Source organism: Macaca thibetana, chromosome 5 (assembly GCF_024542745.1).
Source record: "Macaca thibetana thibetana isolate TM-01 chromosome 5, ASM2454274v1, whole genome shotgun sequence".
Classification (NCBI taxonomy): domain Eukaryota; kingdom Metazoa; phylum Chordata; class Mammalia; order Primates; family Cercopithecidae; genus Macaca; species Macaca thibetana.
Genome location: NC_065582.1, coordinates 175774028 through 175794392, shown reverse-complemented (window position 1 = coordinate 175794392; position 20365 = coordinate 175774028). Strand labels below are relative to the sequence as shown.

Below are 20365 nucleotides of genomic sequence, written 5' to 3'. Positions count from 1 at the left end.
CAATTTACTGCTTCCATATAGTTTCATATTCTGCTGCAGACATAATGCAGTAATTATCCTGATTGCTGTTGTGCTTGGAGTGTACTTGTAATGTAGTTTTTTGCTTTTATTTGGTAGAATGCATAACAGCACCACAAAATTATTACTTCTTCAAAACTTTTTCCAGTGTTCAATACCTGTGATTCATCCCCAAAATTGAGATATCCTGTTTCTCTACACTCCATCTGCACTTGGATAGAGGGGCGTGTATTCATTTGCACCTCATCAGTCTTACTGAAATTGCCGTCTCTCAGACATCCTTGAACTTCTGAGTTTATGACAAAGGAGCCCATTGTGTTGTAATGGAGGGGAAAAAAAATCTGTGACTTGAAAGTGATAAAATGCAAGTACCATATGCAAGGCTTCAGCAACCAAAGAAAAGAATAAACAATTCTCCTGGTTGAAGCAGGACTAAAGGTGGTCCAAGAGTCTGTGAATAAATGATACCGAAGGAGAACAATGGACATCTAATCAGAAGAAAAAAGAAGGCCAACGCTCTGGGGTACTGACTCCTATACTGAACTGAACACAACTTCACATTTCCTGGAATATTTTGCAGTTACATTAAGAACATCAGTCATATGTGTTTGCTTCGCATAAGAAGGGCTAAAGTACCAAAACAATAAATAAATAAATAAAGGAAGGAAGGTAGAGGGAAAATTGGGCATTTCCCAAAATAAAGTCAAAAGAGGAATGATTGAATCAGAAGAGGGAGGTGGGCAGCAGCCTGTAGATGTGTCAAGACCCCAGAGGCCCCAAACCTTTGCAGAATCCCATTAAGACACACAACTAATAATTTTCTAGCATTTCAGCAGTTCTCCAACTCAACTAGTTGACAATTGCTGTGAAATACTTTGCTGGGATATTAAATTCTACTTTATTCTTTGTTCTTGCTGTGTTTCTTCTCACTTTGATTTAAGCCCTTGGGCCACCCTTTCTTTAGAGGCTGTTGGTGTTGCAAGACTAAAAGCAGAATTGTCTGAAGTTAACCTCCTTTTGTAGCTTCAGCCTTTGCACCAAAACAAAAGCAGAGTTTTCTCTTTGACCTGGAAGCCTAAAGGATCCTCAGGAAACACGGATAAAAATGTGATACCTTATCCAAGCCCAAGGGAGCTTATGATTAGATTTAAATTGATTTGAAGAAATGATCACAATCCACAACCTCTCTTAAGTATTTATGGTGTAAAATTCGTAGTCTCTAACTATTTCTTTCTCCACTTTCTGCCTTCACATTGCCCTCCACCCTGATGCCCTCTGTGTCTTCTGTGGCTGGCTCTGCACTCCAGAGGAAAGCCAGGCAGGCCCCGTGGCTTGGAAATTGAAGGAATCTAGAGGTCATTTGATCCACACTATCAATTTACAGAGTGAATGGAGAATCCGGCCCACTTTCCTGGGATGACAGGGCTCTGTTCTTTTTTTTTTTTTTTTTTTTTTTTTGGAGACAGAGTCTCGCTGTGTAGCCCAGGCTGGAATGCAGTGGCTGGATCTCAGCTCACTGTAAGCTCCGCCTCCCGGGTTTACGCCATTCTGCTGCCTCAGCCTCCCGACTAGTTGGGACTACAGGCGCCCACCACTGCGCCCGGCTAATTTTTTGTGTATATATATTTTTTGGTAGAGACGGGGTTTCACCATGTTAGCCAGGATGGTCTGGATCTCCTGACCTCGCGATCCGCGCGTCTCGGCCTCCCAAAGTGCTGGGATTACAGACTTGAGCCACCGCGCCCGGCCGGCTCTGTTCTTTATTGCAGATTCCAGACTAATCCCATGTTTCCCAACTCCCTTCAAGACATATAAAATAGCTGGCATTCCTATATGAAGGATAGGTCCTCCAAGGAGGTGTGATGCTCTCTAGGTTCAGTATCTTCCGCTCAGTGAGACCAGGCACTGCTCAATGCATTGGAGAGGGGAAAATGACCATTGGTGCATAAGCCATTGGGGTGTTTATCAAAGACTCAGCTCCAATGCCACCACTTCCTCCTACATGGAGATGTTTCTGGCTCCCAGAGTCAGAATTTACTGCTCCCTTTTCTGCATGTCCAGAAACCCTTTTCATCATCACACTGCATTCTAAACAGTGAGGGTGCTCACCGATTTTCACAGAAAACCAGGATTGTACTTTATTCATCTTTGCTCTAATCATAGTACTCAGTTCATTCTCTGGCCAGGAGTAGATTCTACCTAAAGGCTTGATGAGTTGGATTAAGTTAATAGAATCTAATTATATCTCAAATTGCATTTCTGCAATGACAACCGATATAACCAATTTCACAAAATGTTTGAAAGACTGTCATATGAAACTTAAAACTTAAAGAAAACCCTAACATTAGCAAGCACTTACCAAGTGTCAAGTCTGATGCTAAACCCTTTATATGGATGATTTCATCTTTGCAGAAATCTTATGAAGTAGATATCATTATTACCCTCTTTTTACAGAAGAAAAAGCTGAGACACAGGAATCTGAAATAAATTTGCCCACTCACATGCAGCAGTATGACATTTTGGATTTGTTCCACGTGAAACGAAACGCAGAGTAGAACATGAATCGAGGATTGGAAACCCCAGGGATTAGGATTTTGGCCTTATGCAAAGAAAATTTCCAATTGTCAGAGATGTCTTGAGAGGTAATAAGCTCTCTCTTCCTGAAAATAATTTGTAATCCAAGGTTGGGAAATTACTCGACAGGCATATTGTAGGGGAGTTCAAGTATAATACCAGAATATCTAAATCTTTAAAAGAATCTTTTTTAATCCTAAAGCAGTACGATTTATCAACATCATTTTGTGTATATATATATATGTGTGTGTGTGTGTGTGTGTGTGTGTGTGTGTGTGTGTGTGTGTCTCCTATTTGTATTTTGTATGTCTTTTTGTTAGCTAGACTAAACACTTCTGTGTTTATAGGATCGGTGTTTTCACTAACTCACAAAGATAGGGGTCAGGCCTGCTGTCTGCTACAGCTTCACATAAACACAGAATATTTTGTTGTTACTTTAGCTTTGAAAAACAAAGCTAAGTTTAGCTTAGGGACAGAAAATGATTTTCAGAGAAGCAAAAGCATAGGCCTCTGGGAGCCACAAACCACCATCTCCTGGCACTTGAGAACGCTCCCTCAGAGCCGCCTTTTGTTGTTGCTGTTTGGTTTTGCTCATGTCTTTTCTATTCACCTTGGACGGTGCGCTGCTCGCACAGGGAGGCGCTCCTGGCAGCAATCTTCGAGTGTTTATGGAATTAAGGAAATGCCCCTTAACTCTGGACCTCTTCAGAGTGGCTGGTGGCCAACGCCCATTCAAGGGGGCTCTTTCCTCTCCATCCACTTCCTCAGCCTGCCCACTGTTTGCCCGCTCACAGGAAAGGACCAATCAATCAACACAGGGTGTGCTGTTTGTGCGGCCACCTAATGAACTTTTGAACTATATGTGCCTTCCAAGAACAACTGTTAAGCACCCCTTGATCACCCTGAACAGCCTGGGCACAGTGTTGTACTCTCCTGCTGAAAGAAAGCAGACTTCTGAGAGGTCCCGCTTTGTACAGAACCCCAACTTCATCTCAATGAGCAGGTTAACATGACACCCATGGGCAGGCTGCCCCCGTCAGGGCAGCCCTATACCTGTCTCCAGGCTGTCACTTCGTGTTGCTTCAGAAACCCAGGCCCTAAAGTAGACATGGCTTCTACATGTGTCTCCTGACACACTTAGCCCCATTTCAAGTCACTAGTAGAAGAGGCCCCACAACTTCTGCTCAACATTTTTTGAACTGCCTCCTAAATTCCTTTTAATTGGGGAAATAATAATAGCTAATATTGCTAGAACTCATATATATAATGCATGATTGCTGCAATTAGTAGTTGGCTTATGTCTTAGTCTATTTTGTGCAACTGTAAGAGAATACCTGAGACTAGGTAGTTTATAAAGGACAAAAATTTATTTCTTACAGTTCTGGAGGCTGGAAAGTCCAAGATCAAGCAGGTTTGGTGTCTGGTAAAGCCCTGGTTTCCACTTCCAAGGCAGCATCTTGAATGCTGCAACTTTTGGCGGGAGGAACACTGTTTCTCCCATGGCAGGAGAGCCAAAGAGAGTAAACACATTCCTGCAAGCCATTTTTATAACGGCATTAATCCATTTATGAGGGCAGAGCCCTCCTGATCTAAACCCCACCCATTAGGCACCACCTTCCAACACTGTTCCACTGGGAATTAGACTACCAACTCATGAATTTGGAGGGCAAAAAACGTTCAAATCGTAGCAACATCTTTTAAATAATTGGTGCCTATTATAAAATCCTGTGAGTAGGAATTATTAGCCCACTTTTTAAAAGAAGAAACTAAGACACATAGAAAGGTCGTGACTTTCCTAGTACTAGGCAACTGGTTTTAGAATAAAGATTCCAACTCAGGCTCTTTATCTCCAAATGCCAGGCCCTGAATTATTACATATTGCACTGCTTCCTATGATCTTACCTGTCGTTGCTTTGGGCAGTGCGATGTCTTAATCAATCTTCTTCTTGTATTTTATTTCTTATTTGTAGTAGCGCCTGCATATTGGATATTGCCCTTGCAAGCAATTCTGAGTGGAGATAATAGTTCTGTCCCAGAGACTGGTACAAGAAAAACCGTAAATGTATGGAAAGTGTCATTTATCTTGTCACATAGCATCACTACAGAAATGATGTGACTTCTTTTCAGATACAACATTTCACCTGTTGGAACAATCTCTGCAAAAAGCAAAAAACAAAAAACAAACAAAAAAAACTTTTAAAACACCTGGGGGCTTTTAAACATGTGGCTGTACACATAAGTCCACCTTCCTCTACGGTCCTGGGTTATGATTCCTGATATTAGTGATAGCTATGCTAGAATTTGGGAATGATGCTCATTGCAACTAGGAATGTAGCATTACAGACCTTACTTTAAAGGGGACCACATTATTGATGCTTTTATTTATTTATTTATTTATTTTATTTATTTTTTTTTTTATTTTTGAGACAGAGTCTCGCTTAGTCGCCCAGGCTGGAGTGCAATGGCACGATCTCGGCTCACTGCAAGCTCCGCCTCCCGGGTTCACGCCATTCTCCTGCCTCAGCCTCCCGAGTAGCTGGGACTATAGGCGCCCGCCGCCTCGCCCGGCTAATTTTTTGCATTTTTAGTAGAGACGGGGTTTCACCGTGTTAGCCAGGATGGTCTCGATCTCCTGACCTCGTGATCCGCCCGCCTCGGCCTCCCAAAGTGCTGGGATTACAGGCATGAGCCACCGCGCCCGGCCTATTGATGCTTTTAATATTATTTATTTTTATTATCAGAAGTTCTTGCATCTTCTTATTTTTATTTTTTGGTTCATTTTATTCCTTGCTTTTTGGCTGGCATCAGCTTTTTACTGAGCCTTGACATTGTCATTTTGGATGAAATGAAATGTTTTGGGTCTGCCGTAGAAAAAGCAGATATCCAAGGTGGTTTGAATTCACAACAACTACAGATATGGGTGGAACATAGGATGAGCAGATCTACAAGGAATTTAATAATAAAGGTGATAATAGATCAAATATTAATTCCAAATATGATACAGGATGTGATTATTTGCCTTACTAAAAATGGATATTACACACTACAGAAATGAAGAGCCTTATTACACTTACTCCTTCTCCAATCTACCATTGCACTCACTGCTTTGAAAACTATATCATACCTGCTTTCCAGAAGTTCTGTGTTTTTTCGTTTGCCATAGAAGTTAGAGAAACGATGCTATCTTCATGTGGAAAGAGTTCTCCTTAACCTACTCAAACCCATTGTATAAGTTTTAATGGGCTCGCCTTGTGTCTCTACTTCATCCTTGAAAATTATTTCCATGGTAAAACACTGTGAGTAAAGAGAGTATTTTGTCTTTAAGACAAAAAATAAATAATTGGAACCATTTGGTAAAAGGCAGTGTGATGTGTTGAAATTTGGGCTTGTTTTAGCACCATAGGGGTCAACTCTACTACTGTGATGAATTTTTAATGTGTCAAGTCTGCTACAATCTTTATCTATTTCAACAAACACTAGCCTAGGTGCCAATGTGAAGTGATATTGCAGATGGGCTTAAAATTCCTCATCAGTTGTTTTTAAGTTAGTCAAAAGAGAGATTCCCCTTGTTGCGTCTGACGTAATCAATGGAACCCAGCTCAGTTACTGTAAAAAGTTGTGTCCAGGGGATTCAATCCACCTGTGATCTGCCTGATTGATTCTGCTTCTCTGGTAAAACCCTGACAAACCCAATTACTTAATAGTTATAGAAAGGATATATAGAAAGGATACAGAAACTGAGGCCTCTCAGTTTCTAATTCATAAGATTAAGATTTGTGAAAATAAGTGATAGTATTTATGAACTTGTAGGAACTCAGCACGTTCTGAACAAACGGACATTAGAATAATAAAAGTTCAAGGTTTGGAATTCAGAAAGAAGTAAAAGAGACCTCAGTTTAAAATGTAAACTTGTTTAGTGGACTTTAAGTGAGATATGTGTATTTCAGACTCTCTGTTATAACAGATGTAACACAAACAGGGACAGCTGAATAGCAGGCTAAGGGACACACTTATGGTCAAAGTCCATTGCACATGTGACATTTGCTTGGTGTGAGATGGCATCTTACTGTGGTTTTGATTTGCATTTTTCTAATGACCAGCGATGTTGAGCTTTTTTGTGTATGTTTGTTGGCCACATAAATGTCTTCTTTCGAGAAGTATCTGTTCATATACTTTGCCTACTTTTTGATGGAGTTGTTTTTTTTTCTTGTAAATTTGTTTAAATTCCTTGCAGATTCTGGGTATTAGCCCTTTGTCAGATGGATAGATTGCAAAAATGTTCTCCCATTCTGTAGGTTGCCTGTTCACTCCGATGATAGTTTCTTTTGCTGTACAGAAGCTCTTTAGTTTAATTAGACCCCCATTTGTCAATTTTGGCTTTTGTTGCCATTGCTTTTGGTGTTTTAGTCATGAAGTGTTTGCCCATACCTATGTCCTGAATGACATTGCCTAGGTTTTCTTCTAAGGTTTTTATGGTTTTTAGGTCTTATATTTAAGTCTTTAATCCATTTTGAGTTAATTTTTGTATACGATATAAGGAAGGAGTCCAGTTTCAGCTTTCTGCATATGGCTAGCCAATTTTCCCAACACCGTTTATTAAATAGGGAATCTTTTCCCCATTGCTTTTGTCAGGTTTATCAAAGATCAGATGGTCTTAGATGTGTGGCATTATTTCTGAGGTCTCTGTTCTGTTCCATTAGTCTACATGTCTATTTTGGTACCAGTCCCATGCTGTTTGGTTACTGTAGACTTGTAATATAGTTTGAAGTCAGGTAGCGTGATGCCTCCAGCTTTGTTCTTTTTACTTAGGATTGTCTTGATTATACGGGCTCTTTTTTTGGTCCCGTATGAAATGTAAAGTAGTTTTTTTCCAATTCTGTGAAGAAAAACAATGGTAGCTTGTTGGGGATAGCATTGAATCCCTAAATTACTTTGGGCAGCATGGCCATTTTCACGATATTGATTCTTCCTATAGAAGAGCATGGAATGTTTTTCCATTTGTTTTTGTCCTTTCTCATTTCCTTGAGCACTGATTTGTTTGTCTCCTTGAAGAGGTCCTTCACATCCCTTGTAAGTTGTATTTCTAGGTATTTTATTCTCTTTGTAGCAATTGTGAATGGGAGGTCACTCATGATGTGGCTCTCTGTCTATTGTTGGTGTATAGGAATGCTTGTGAGTTTTGCACATTGATTTTGTGTCCCATGACTTTGCTGACGTTGCTTATCAGTTTATGGAGATTTTGGGCTGAGACGATGGAGTTTTCCAAATATATAATCATGTCATCTGCAAACAGAGACAATTTGACTTCCTCTCATCTTGTTTTATCTCTTTCTCTTACTTGGTTGCCCTGGCCAGAACTTCCAATACTGTGTTGAACAGGAGTGGTGAGAGAGGGCATCTTTGTCTTGTGCTGGTTTTCAAAGGGAAGGCTTCCAACTTTTGCCCATTCAGTGTGATATTGGCTGTGGGATTGTCATAAATAGCTCTTATTGTTTTGAGATACATTCCATCAATATCTAGTTTATTGAGAGTTTTTAGCATGAAGTGTTGTTGAATTTTATTGAAGGTGTTTTCTGCATCTGTTGAGATAATCATGTGGTTTTTGTCACTGGTTCTATTTATGTGATGGATTACATTTATTGATTTGCGTATGTTGAACCAGTCTTGCATCCCAGGGATGAAGCCGACTTGATCATGGTGGATAAACCTTTTGATGTGCTGCTGTATTCTGTTTGCCAGTATTTTATTGAGAATTTTAGCATCGATATTCATCAGGGATATTGGCCTGAAATTATTTTTTTGTTGTTGTGTCTCTGCCAGGTTTTGGTATCAGGATGATGCTGGCCTCATAAAGTGAGTTAGGGAGGAGTCCCTCTTTTTCTATTTTGGAATAGAAAATATTTCTGTTTGGAATAGTTTCAGAAGGAATGGTACCCCCTCCTCTTTGTACCTCTGGAAGAATTCAGCTGTGAATTCATCTGGTCCTGGACTTTTTTAGATTGGTAGGCTATTAATTACTGCCTCAATTTCAGAACTTGTTATTGGTCTGTTCAGGGATTCAACCTTTTCCCGGGTTGGTCTTGGGAGGGTGTATGTGTCCAGGAATTTATTCATTTCTTCTAGATTTTCTAGTTTATTTGTGTAGAGGTGTTTATAGTATTCTCTGATGGTAGTTTGTATGTCTGTAGGAAATACAATACCATCCGGAAGTAGGCTTCAGAAGGTGGGTTATAACAAATTCCTCCAAGCTAAAGGACCTGTTCCAACCCAATGCGTATACCAGTGGTGATATCCTCTTTACCATTTTTTCTTGTGTCTATTTGATTCTTCTCTCTTTTCTTCTTTATTAGTCTGGCATATTTGATTCTTCTCTCTTTTCTTCTTTATTAGTCTGGCTAGTAGTCTATCTATTTTGTTTATCTTTTCAAAAACTAGCTCCTGGGTTCATTGATTTTTTGAAGGGCTTTTCATGTCTGTATCTCCTTCATGTCTGCTCTGAACTTAGTTATTTCTTGTCTACTGCTACCTGTTGAATTTATTTGCTCTTGCTTCTCTAGTTCTTTTAATTGTGATGTTAGGGTGTCAAATTTAGATCTTTCCCACTTTCTCCTGGGGGCATTTAGTGCTATAAATTTCCCTCTAAACACTGTTTTAGCTGTGTCCCAGAGATTCTGGTACATTGAGTCTTTGTTCTCATTGTTTTCAAAGAATTTATTTATTTCTGCCTTTATTTCATTATTTACCCAGTAGTCATTCAGGAGCAGGTTGTTCAGTTTCCATGTAGTTGTGCAATTTTGAGTGAGTTTCTTAATCTTGAGTTCTAATTTGATTGCAGTATGGTCTGAGAAACTGCTATGATTTCCGGTTTTTTTTTTTTTTTTTTTTTGCATTTGCTGAGGAGTGTTTTACTTCCAATTATGTGGTCAATTTTAGAATAAGTGCAATATGGTGCTGAGAAGAATGTATACTCTGTTGATTTGGGGTGGACAGTTCTGTAGATATCTCTTAGGTCCACTTGGTCCAGAGCTGAGTTCAAGCCCTGAATATCCCTGTTAATTTTCTGTCTCATTGATCTGTCTACTATTGGCCGTGGGGTGTTAAACTTTCCCACTATGTGTGTGCAGGAGTCTAAGTCTCTTTGTAGTTCCCTAGGAACTTGCTTTACGAATCTGGGTGCTTCTGTATTGTGTGCATATATATTTAGGACAGTTAGTTCTTCTTGTTGAATTGATCCCTTTACCATTATGTAATGCCCTTCTTTGTGTCTTTTTATCTTTGTTAGTTTAAAGTCTGTTTTATCAGAGACTAAGATTGCAACCCCTGTTTTTTTCTGCTTTCCATTTGCTTGCTAAATGTTTCTCCATCCTTTTATTTTGAGCCTATGTGTGTCTTTGCACATGAGATTGGTCTTCTGAATGCAGCACACTGATGGGTCTTGACTTGTTATCCAATTTGCCAGTCTGTGTCTTTTAATTGGAGCATTTAGCCCATTCACATTTAAGGTTAATATTGTTATGTGTGAATTTGATGCTGTCATTATGATGCTAGTTGGTTATTTTGCCCTTTAGTTGATGCAGTTTCTTCAACATGTCAATGGTCTTTACAATTTGGTATATTTTTGCAGTGGCTGGTACCAGTTTTTCCTTTCCGTGTTTAGTGCTTTCTTCAGGAGCTCTTATAAGGCAGGCCTGGTGGTGACAAAATCTCTCCACATTTGTTTGTCTATAAAGGATTTTATTTCTCCTTCGCTTGTGAAACTTAGTTTGGCTGGATATGAAATTATGGGTTGAAAATTCTTTTCTTTAAGAGTGTTGAATATTGGTCCCATGCTCTTCTGGCTTGTAGGGTTTCTTCAGAGAGATCCACTGTTAGTTTGATGGGCTTCCCTTTGTGGGTAACCTGACCTTTTTCTCTGGCTTCCCTTAATATTTTTTCTTTCGTTTCAGCCTTGGTGAATCAGACGATTATGTGCCTTGGGATTGCTCTTCTCGAGGAGTATCTTTGTGGTGTTCTCTGTATTTCCTGAATTTGAATGTTGCCTTGTCTTGCTAGGTTGGAGAAGTTCTCCTGGATAATAACTCAAAGAGGGTTTTCCAACTTGGTTCCATTCTCCCTGTACTTTCAGGTACACCAATCAAACGTAGGTTTGGTCTTTTCACATAGTCCCATATTTCTTGGAGGCTTTGTTTTTTCCTTTTCATTCTTTTTTTCTGTAATCTTATCTTCATGCTTTATTTCATTAAGTTGATCTTCAATCTCTGATATCCTTTCTTCTGCTTGATGGATTCAAATATTGATACTTGTGTATGCTTCACAAAGTTCTCATGCTATGCTTTTCAGCTTCATCAGGTCATTTACGTTATTCTCTAAACTGGTTCATTCCAGTTAGCAATTCCTCTAACCTTTTTTCAAGGTTCTTAGTTTCCTTGCATTGGGTTAGAACATGCTCCTTTAGCTAGGAGGAATTTGTTATTACCCACCTTCTGAAGCCTACTTCTGTCAATTCATCAGATTCATTCTCTGTCCAGTTTTGTTCCCTTGCTGGTGACAGTTGTGATCCTTTGGAGGAGAAGAGGCATTCTGATTTTTGGAATTTTCAGGCTTTATGTGCTGGTTTTTCCTCATCTTTGTGGATTTATCTACCTTTGGTCTTTGATGCCGGTGACCTTCGGATGGGATTTTTGTGTGGATGATTTTTTGGTTGAAGTTGATGCTATTCCTTTTTGTTTGTTACTTTTCATTCTAACAGGCCTCTCTGCTGCAGGTCTGCTGGAGTTTGCTGGAGGTCCACTCCAGACCCTGTTTGCCTGAGTATCACCAGTGGAGGCTGCAGAACAGCAAAGATTGCTGTCTGTCCCTTCCTCTGGAAGCTTTCTCCCAGAGGATCACCTGTCACATGACAGCTGAAGTTGTATGTGTCTGTTGACCCCTGTTGAGAGGTGAGATGTCTCCCAGTCAGGAGGCATGGGGGTCAGGGACTGACTTGAGGAGGCAGTCTGTCCCTTAGCAGACCTCAAGCTTTTTTTTTTTTTGAGATGGGGTTTCCTCTGTCACCCCAGCTAGAGTCCAGTGGTGTGATCACAGCTAATTGCAGTCTCACCTTCCTTGGCTCAAAGGATCCTCCCACATCATCCTCCTGATTAGCTGGGGCTACAGGCACACTCCACCATGCCAAGACAATTTTTTAAATTTGTGTCAAGATGGGGGGTCTCACTTTGTTGCCAAGATGGTCTTGAACTCCTGGGCTAAAGCGTTCCCTCTGCCTCAACCTTTTGAAATGTTAGGATTACAGGTATGGCTACTGCATCCAGCCACAATTCATATATTCTTGCATTCAATTATACAACTGTTTATTTACGCAAATTTTTTTAAAGGAGCAGTTATCATGATCTTGGCAGGTGAAGTGAAGGCATGAGGTGGGGGTTGGAGGAAAGTGACCTATAGATGAACATCATCTATAAAGGAGGCAACAAAATGCTTGAATTTGAGAAGTGTGCTTTGTATACATGGAACGAGATCTAGATATCAGCATTTTGTGATGCTTCCCAGTAAATCTGTTGCTGTTTCAATTTTGAGAACCATGTTAGTTCCTCAACACATAGACATATGAATGTAGGATACAGTCCCGAGGGTACGAGTGAGGGTCTGGAGCAAACTGCTTGGGTTCAGCATCTCATCCATCCTTATCAGTTGCATAACCCTAAGTGTATCCCTTTGCTTTAATAACTCCATCTAAAAATAGGGGATAATGTCATGTCCCTTATACAAGGAACTCTTGAGAAAATGAAAAGTTGAAATTACTTTTAGCAATATTTGGCCCATTGAAAGTCCCCGATAAATATGCAGATGAGAGGAAAATAAAGTGCAGCTCCCTAATGACACCACAATGGCAAAAACCATCTGGTGGAAACAGGTTTTCTAGACCTGTGCTTTGCAACCAGTTACCTTTCAGTTGTCACCTGATTAACAAGAAACTCTTTCTGTGTTAGACTATCTTAGATACTTGATACACCCTCTAGTGCCTTGAGTTAACAATAGGGTATTGTGAACTTAAAAATTTGTTTGTTAAAAGAGTACATCTCATGTTGTGTTCTTATCACACATGCACACAGAAGGTCACAATGAAACTTTTAAAGGCAATGAAAATGTTTTTTACCTTGATTGTGGTGATGGATGATAACATGAGTCTGTACATATGTCCAAGCTCACCAAATTGTACACATTAATCATGTGAAACTTTTTGTATACTAGTTAGGCTACAATAAAGCTGGGGAAACAAAACAAAACAGAACAATACTCCCTTGGCTGTCCTACTTTGTCCAAATCACAAATTATTTCTTGTCCCTGGCTCCTCAAATGAGCTGTTAGAATGCAGAACCCCTGCTGAGAGTGGAAAATTCTAATAGAAACGTAATGGAGTCAGAGCACACTATAATCTCTGCCTGGCTACAGACCTGGATGGGGATTTTGGAACAGCTGGAACAATTTGTAAGTGTGTTCACATGATGAGAAAATTGTCCTGCAGAAGTCCGGGAAGGGTGCACCATCTGTTTAAGGTGAAACCTCAACTGGAATTTGTCTTATATGCAATTCTTGCACATTTATGTTGTTGCCTTTTGTTTTTCGCCATACATGGTTTAGTACTAAATATAAGATAAATATAATTATTTTCATATTAAAGGAAGAGAAAACCATGACCCAAAGAAGCAATGTCCCATGAGGTCTGTGCCCACCCCCTACTGTATACTCAGGGCACCAGATGAGCCAGGTATCACAGCACCTGATTCAAGGCCTTAGCTCTGAAGCATCCATAATTTTAGCCCTATATATGCAGCTGTTTTTCTCCCCCCATGACCCTTTGAGATTAATTTTTTAGCCATTTCTTTCAGACTCAACTGTGGTGCTTTATTCTTCAGATTAAGCACTAAATACCATTTCCTTTGATTCAAATCGACTCCTAGTCATCAGAATTCTGGTCCTCCATCCCCTAGGCTTCATCACGTCGAACTTCTCTCAGTTTGGTTTGAAACCCAGATCCTGTTTTCCCAGACCCTCCTGTGTGGATGGGAGCCTCATTGCTGTTCTCTGGCCCAAGGATCTGGAACTGATTATTTGCTAAATATGACATGGGTGTTAAACCCAAACCTTCTAATTTATTTAATCAAGATAGACAACATTTTATTGTAATAAAACAACCCCAGACTCTTAGTGGTTTCGATAACAGATGCTGAATTCTTTCTCATCCTGTGTCCCCCAAGAGCAGCTTTTGTGCTTGGTTCACAGGTAATATAGCGTGTTTGGACTGGGCGTTTTTGTTTTTGTTTTTGTTTTTCATTCATACCAGAGAATAGATTTTAAATGGTCAATCTGAAATAGAAAAGTTAAATAAGGATAAGCTCTGGATAGGGCCTGGATTAAGTATCAGAGATAGATGAAAACATGCATTTGAAAAGCAGAATGGTACACAGGTCACCATGCTGAGAGTGTTATAATCAGAATTTAAGGGACAGATTTCAAGATCACCAGTACGTGAGTTAAAAAAGGAACAACATAGTAGCAACTGAGTGACCTATAATGGATTTTGGAAACCCCACTTGGTCAATAATATTCTTCAGGGTCAAGACCTGCCTGGTGGGGCGTCACTGCAGCTTAAAGGTCACCATCCTCAGAGACTAATGCGTAATTCCTTTCAGTACTTTCTCTGTTATGTGACTTGAGAAGTGAAGCAAAATGGAAGGAAGCTGACCTCTACCATCAGCAAGATAATTTTCAAGTAGACTCTTATTTAATTGTGACTGCAGTCATTCTAGTAGTTATTGGCTTACCTTAAAACACGCACACACACACACACACACACACAGAGAGAGAGAGAGAGAAACAAACAGAAGTTCATGAAAAATATAGGTATCAAGCAACTGGGGTTTGAACCTGAGTCAGTCCAACTCTAGATAATACAAGCACCGCCCCCTTCACCTTGCTGCTTTCCATTCTGGGATTCACGAGGTGGGCCCGGGATAACAGGTAATGATGATGTTCGGTATTAGGTAATGCTGCTCAGTTACTGTCAGGTGAAGATTCCTGTACATAGCAATGCAAATGCAAGCTCCTTCAATGATCCTGATGATGTTGTTCAAGAAAAGCTGGCAAAGTGTCTGCTGCCATAAGGCTTCCCTCAAAGTGTGCCCAGGCTTGGCTATAATCACCAGAACCCAGGAAGATTGCATGGGCTGTCAGCTCAGAGTTATCACTCACAAGTATCGTCATATCTTAATTTCTACTTGTCTAGAAGGCAGAGCTTAAGATGTTCTCTCAAGGGGTCTTTGGGTAAATTAGTACCCATTATCCTGCAATGACATGCATTTTGCTCATAATAAATGCGTATTGAAACACTGAACAGTCTCCTGCCTCCAGGATTTGTCAAGCTGCCCCACTCCTTTGCATTGCGCCTATACCAATCTTAGTTGTGGCCACTTTGATCCGGTTAGACTCCTGCTGAAATGTGTCCAATAATCTGCTGTTGACCTCATTGCTCCCTCCTCCACTGGCATCTGTTTTTGCCTCTCCCTGTGTTCTTTCCAGCTTGAGTCTTCTACCCCATGCCTTCATCCATCTGTCTTTCAGATATGTGCCTCTCCTTCCTCCCTGCCCTCGCACCTGTTATTGCCACCTTTCTGCTTACCCAAATAGAATATACTCATTTGGAAGGATCACAGGAAGTTCCTAGTGACATCTCATTCCTCTCTGCTCTTACGGTTGAAACTGATGGCTTTAAAATTTACCTTAAACTACATTGGGATAGATATAGAAACACAGAAGTAAAAGTAGAAGTAGAAATAGAAATAGAAATACATATGCATATACATATAGGAAGCCAGCTGCCATACCATGAGGACATTCTAGCAGCTCAGTGGAGAGGTTTCTGTGGCGAGAAACTGGGTCTCCTGCCAGTGGCCAATGCTGACTTGCCAGCCATGAGGGGCCACACGTTGGAATCAGATCTTCCAAATCCAGTCCAGGCTTCAAATGGCTGCAGCCCAGCTGTCCTCTGACTGATATCTCATGGGATACTAGCAGCCTGAACCAACCAATCAGGTAGCCCCTGAATTCCTGACCCTCAGAAACTGTGCGACATAATACATGTTCATTTATTTTATTAGAACCAGTAAGTTCTGTAGTAATATATAGATAACAATGGATCACTAACATAAATGTCTAGAGTTTACTAGGGACCAGCTGTATGCCTAGCTGTTTGCTAACTGCTTTACCTACCTCGTTGTATTTGTTCTTACTCTGCTTCAGAAAAGGATTGGAGTGTCTTTATATCCATTTTCCAGATGTGGATGCCAGGACCTAGAGATGTTAGGCAACCTAGCCAAGAATCCAAAATGATGCCAAGGCCCAGACAATGGTGAGGAGACTCTTACTTACCATCCAGCTCCCAGTGCTATCTTGGTAGCTCATACTGGGGACTTAAAGGCCACATAACTGGCCGGGCATGGTGGCTGACACCTGTAATCCCAGCACTTTAGCAGGACAAGATGGGTGGATCACGAGGTCAGGAGTTCAAGACCAGCCTGGCCAAGATGGTGAAACCCCGTCTCTACTAAAATTACAAAAATTAGCCAGGTATGGTGGCGTGCACCTGTAGTTCCAACTACTTGGGAGGCTGAGGCAGAGAATTGCTTGAACCTGGGAGGTGGAGTGTGCAGTGAGCCGAGTTCATGCCACTGTACTGAAGCCTAGGCGACAGAGTGAGACTCCATGTCGGGGGGGGGGGGGGGAGGAAATCCAAGTACTTTCTGTCAATAATTTATACTTCTCTGTTTTTGTTTTTGTTTTTGTTTCTAGTTCAAAGTGAACCTTTTGAAGGGAGCGTTCTTTTTTAGATACCCTTATTTAACACTTGAGTTTGTGACATGCCTGAGGTCACAGAGGTATGGAGTGGCTGTGCTGAGACCTTTGCTCTGTGTGTATGTGTGTGTGTGTGTGTCTCCCTCACCTTATTGAAGTCACAGATGCAAAATCACTTTGCAGACTGTGAAATACTATAAATGTATTAAAAACCTCTGCATGCTGAAGTCTTTGAGTATCCGTCCCCAAAAGAGCACAATTCTTCTCTTCCAAAATCTAAGTGATTTAAGAAGTAAAACCAGATAAGCGTAGAGGCCCAGACAGAAGCTCTGTTGCCACCAAAGCCTGGAAGTCTTAGCTTGGTGTCAGTGCAAGATCGGTGAGCTCACTGAATTTATAGAAGCAGGCAGTGTCTCAAGCTGGGTTCTGCACAAGTCAGAAACCATGACAAGGATTGGACGTCGGTTGATTATTTGGGAGATGATTCCAGGAAGCAAAAATGAGGGTGGGTGGGGAATGAGATTAGGGAGGAGAAAAAGCTGGCATAAAAGTGTCTTATCAAGGTCAGTTCTAATGGAGGCTCAATTGTTCCAAACACCCTGAAAAAAATAAAGCATGCTCACAGAATTGTCATCTCAAGGAGGAGAAGCTGGAGCAGGAAGCCACTTGCTCCTTTTCCCACGGACTAAGGGTTGCCTACAGAGATTTAACTGCCCAGCATTTATTTCTTTATTCTGTATGAGACAGTGCCTTGTTCTGTTGCCCAAGCTGGAGTGCAATGGTTCCATCATAGCTCACTACAGCCTCGGCCTCCTGGGCTCAAGGGATCTTTCTGCCTCAGCCTCCCAAGTAGCTGGGACTACAGGAGCGCACTACCATGCCTGGCCAATGTTTTAAATGTTTCATAGAGAAGGGATCTCACTATATTAACCAGCTGGTTTCAAATTCCTGGACTCAAGCAACTCTTCCACCTCAGCCTCCTGAGTAGCTAGGACCACACGTGTGAACCACCATGCCTGGTTATGCCCAGCATTTCTGCTGCACAAATTTGTTGGCCAAACAGACTCATTCAGCTTCAGAGAGTCCCAGAGGCAAAAAGCGGTGAGACTTGCAATGTGTCTTGGAGGGAGGATTCTGCCATACTAGTCTGAGCTTGAATTACTGCAGCTGTGAGCCAAAAAGATGGGGTGCAGAAACCAGAAACCTCTGCCACAGCAGACTTCTTCACATGGCCTACCGCCGGGTGAGAATGGACCAGAAAGATGCCACTCCTGGCTCCTTGCTCCAGCTCTCCAAAGCCGACGAGGACCTGGTGAAAATGAGGGACTGAGCTAAGCCGGTACAATTTTCCTGAATTTGTCAGTCTGGTGAGTGACTCCACCTCTTCAGGGAGGATTGAGTAAAGTGGACAGAGAAAGATCTGAAATGTGTTTAGGAAAACAGAACTCTGTCTTTATAGAATCCACAAGTGGCACGAGGTATCCCCTCCTCTAGCCCTGAGACTCTAGGTGCCTCTGCTGGAAGGGCCAAAGGAATGAATAAAAACACGTGGCAAATCTTCAACTGTGATGCTTCCCTGAGTCCCCCGATAGGACACCCTTAACATCTCTGCAACACCAAAGTCAATGAAAAATCAAACATGGTAAGTGTTCCATCTCCGTTTCCTCCTCTTTATTAATTTTTTTGCAGAGCCTTAGAAAAGGTCATTGTAGGAGATTACAGTATATTCCAAAAATCTTTAGAGTTCCCCACAGGAAATATCATAACCAATATGTTTACTCCATTTAATACTTTTTTAGTAGCCGATGCCAAAAACAAAAAAACCAAAAAAACCCCTTCTGTTTTTAAACCAGTTTCCAAATGAGCAAATCCTGTGTGATTAAGAGAAGAAAAAATAATAACAACAAAAAATACATCACTAGGATATGTTTAGGTGTGAGAAAGGGCTGAAATATGCCCAGGATTCTCTTTTATTCACAGTCTCAGGCAGTGTTGAAAAGTACAGATCCAGGAGACCCATTGCCGTGTTTGCACCTCCAGCACCTCTGCACACAAGCTCTGTGATCTCTTTATGCCTCAGTTTCTTCCTCATAGGATGAGATAATAATAGTAGTTCATATGAAGAAATAATATAAGCATTAAATAAGTTACTGTATAAAAAAAGCTCACTGCAGAGTCTGACGTGTGGCAAAGGCTATTTAAGTGCGTGTGTACTTATAGCACTGTGGCGTATGGAGCGGCCTGAAGAACATCTATTCCAGGTAACTGAAGCAGTAGATTTTATGAGGACTTATGTGTTTCCTCAAGTGGGTCCTTTTGTCTGGACCACATTGGGCCACTGACGAAGGCTCCCTGAGGCCTCTGCAAGTTGTATTCAGCCCAGAGGTTGCTGAATACAAAGGCGTTCTGCACATCTTGGTTCAGAGGGTGACAGGATTGAGTCAGGAAGAAGAAATTTTTTTTTTTTTTTTGAGACGGACTCTTGCTCTGTCGCCCAGCCAGGCTGGAGTGCAATGGCAAGATCTTGGCTCACTGCAACCTCCACTGCCCGGGTTAAAGCAATTCTCCTGTCTCAGCCTCCTGATAGCTGGGACTATCACTTCTCTGCCAGCTCAGTATTTTTTGTGAGCATTAAATAAAATTAAATATATAGAGTATATATGTGTACGTGTATAAATGTGTATGTATACGTATGTGTATATACACAGATATATGTGTACGTGTATAATTGTGTATGTATACGTATGTGTATATACACAGATATATATATATGTGTACGTGTATAAATGTGTATGTATACGTATGTGTATATACACAGATATATATATGTGTACGTGTATAATTGTGTATGTATACGTATGTGTATATACACAGATATATGTGTACGTGTATAATTGTGTATGTATACGTATGTGTATATACACAGATATATATATGTGTACGTGTATAAATGTGTATGTATACGTATGTGTATATACACAGATATATATATGTGTACGTGTATAAATGTGTATGTATACGTATGTGTATATACACAGATATATATATATGTGTACGTGTATAATTGTGTATGTATACGTATGTGTATATACACAGATATATATATATGTGTACGTGTATAATTGTGTATGTATACGTATGTGTATATACACAGATATATATATGTGTACGTGTATAAATGTGTATGTATACGTATGTGTATATACACAGATATATATATATGTGTACGTGTATAATTGTGTATGTATACGTATGTGTATATACACAGATATATATATGTGTATGTGTATAATTGTGTATGTATACGTATGTGTATATACACAGATATATATATATGTGTATGTGTATAATTGTGTATGTATACGTATGTGTATATACACAGATATATATATATGTGTATGTGTACACACATACATGTAGAGAGAGACAGAGAGACAGAGACAATTGAATTGTGCCCCCCAACATGCCTGGCTAATTTTTGTATTTTTAGTAGAGATGGGGTTTCGCCATATTGGTCAGGCTGTTACTGAACACCTGACCTCAGGTGATCCGCCCACCTCGGCCTCCCAAAGTGCTAGGGAAGTTCTTCTGTGCGAACATTGAAATCAGATGAGGGACACTTGGTACAATGGGGTGCTGATTTTCCAGAGCCACCTTTACTTTCGGGAACTGAGGCAGATCGGCACAGGGAGAAGAGAAGGGAATGAGGTTTATTGAATATAAAGTGTGTGCCAGGCCTGTGTTGGGCGTGGGTATACATTTCTATGTGTAAATATGTATGTGAATATAAAATGTGTGTGCATGTATATATATATATGCATGTATGCATGTGTGTGCATGTGTGACTCTGTGTGTTTGTGTGTGTGTATAGTAATTTGTTTCTTAGAGCTGCCATGGCAAATTACTGTAAACGTGGTCACTT

The 20365-nt window shown here is 40.6% G+C and overlaps 1 long non-coding RNA gene across 1 annotated transcript in view; it reads left to right on the top strand.

Moving 5' to 3' along the window:
• The window catches only part of LOC126955538 (uncharacterized), a 656849-nt gene that overhangs the window by 244155 nt on the left and 392329 nt on the right, over positions 1 to 20365 (top strand). The window lies entirely within an intron of this gene.